Source organism: Aplysia californica, unplaced genomic scaffold (genome assembly GCF_000002075.1).
Source record: "Aplysia californica isolate F4 #8 unplaced genomic scaffold, AplCal3.0 scaffold00009, whole genome shotgun sequence".
Taxonomy (NCBI): Eukaryota; Metazoa; Mollusca; class Gastropoda; order Aplysiida; family Aplysiidae; genus Aplysia; species Aplysia californica.
In genome coordinates this window covers 3,129,138-3,130,816 of record NW_004797279.1, presented here as the reverse complement: position 1 = coordinate 3,130,816, position 1,679 = coordinate 3,129,138, and the positions used below count along the sequence as shown (strand labels likewise).

The window sequence follows — 1,679 nt, the reverse complement described above, 5'->3', positions numbered from 1 at the left end:
GATTATAATTCAAACCCTAAGACTTACAACTGCTCTGGTATAGCTAATTAAGCCAGCTGGCACATCCGCCTGCTAAATCCCCTGAGAGCTCACCGAGAGTGGTTTTTCCCAGTTCATCTCCTCCCACATGTGTAAATACTGTGCTCAAACATACTTACTCACACAAAGACAGGCGCACAACAGAAATACACACTTATAAACTATCGCATTTTCAGGCTCATTGCCTTGCTCGTTCGCTCACTTACTATCTTATTTACGAACTCATTAATCCTCTGTCAATCTCTCTCTCTCTCTCTCTCTCTCTCTCTCTCTCTCTCTCTCTCTCTCTCTCATACTCACAGACAGAGAAAACATACAGACACACACATTTACACACACGTCTTATGCAGTGTCAATAAACGACAAACATGAGTAAAATATTCTCCCTCACGCACGTACACAAATACGCGCAAACACACAAAACACGCACACACACAGAGGCTCACACACACATGTCAATACATGCACCCTGTAATCACCCTGTTCCCCCTCCCCTCAAATTTCCCGTTTCTCGAAATACCCCTCTCCTCTAATGTTTTGCTCGAAGCAAGGAAAGGCAATCCAAGAAGAGGAAAGGGCTCGCCGACCGCGAGTGAGCCGTGCTTGATGAGCCAAACTAGCAGCTCCAAGCAGCACGTGCGCTGCCTCCAGTGGGTGCCAAAGCGATCCACCTCTCGCTTCGACCGTGAGCAATTAGGATTTGAGAGAGGGTAGTAGCTCGCTTATACGGAACCCACGCGGACGTCTTCAACGTGGCTAAGCATTGCGTGGCGTGGGGGAAATTTTTATGCGCGGACATCTGTGAGTCAAACAGGTAGCGTGTGATGCTACGCAGTTGGACGTGACCGATTTGTTCCTTTCTCTCTTTTGCCGTTGTCTCAGTCGTTTACGTTATTGCAAGGGGAATCCTGTGGAACTTCAGGTTTCTTGCAAAATTGTTTGAACGATTCAATAGCTTTGTGGCCAACAAGATAAGTTTTTATTCTGCTTTAGTGTTTATGGATATTGTGTCGTCGTCAGAGTCCATCTAAGTTGCAGTCTGAAAAAGGAACTTAAAAAGGTAAGCTTTAAGTGTAACAAAATGTTTTTGCTGTTTTGGGAGCTCTTTTTAGACGTGTGCGCATTTGGGTATCAAGATGAGTTATAGGACATGTTCACTTTACTGAGACTGAAAAAAAAAGAAACTGTAAGCAATACAAACATAACTGTATATTCTTGAATTTTGACAGGGGCAAATTGCTTGTTGCGACTGCATCATAAAGATCTGAACTCTTGACTCCGGTACTTTGTTTCCAACGATCGACACGTTGGACAGGCACAGGGAATCACAAGCGTCTGAGTAATGAGAAGAAGACAATATTATGTCGTTATGGCTCCGGCAATTTCCTTACTTGAAAACATTCTATCAGTATCGTATGCCGAATCATCTCTATGAGACGGCATGTATTATAGCTATTGAGACTTGGAGCTCGATCTACATAATCGGAAGACTCGAGTGGAAGGAAAATTTTATTCTATTTGCATGAACACGAACAGACGTTATCGAACACTCGCCATTTCTAAGAAACTTATAGAAGCAGGTTATAACATTCTGAAATGTTTGCGAGTGTGTGTGTGTGTGTGTGTGTGTGTGTGTGTGC

At 43.7% G+C, this 1,679-nt stretch overlaps 1 protein-coding gene across 1 annotated transcript in view; it reads left to right on the top strand.

Moving 5' to 3' along the window:
- Positions 1-681: 681 nt before the first annotated feature.
- LOC101857847 (limbic system-associated membrane protein) overlaps positions 682-1,679 on the top strand; it is a gene marked incomplete in the record, with an annotated part of 55,183 nt that continues 54,185 nt past the window's right edge. Inside the window, 1 exon segment of the mRNA XM_005089831.3 lies at positions 682-1,099.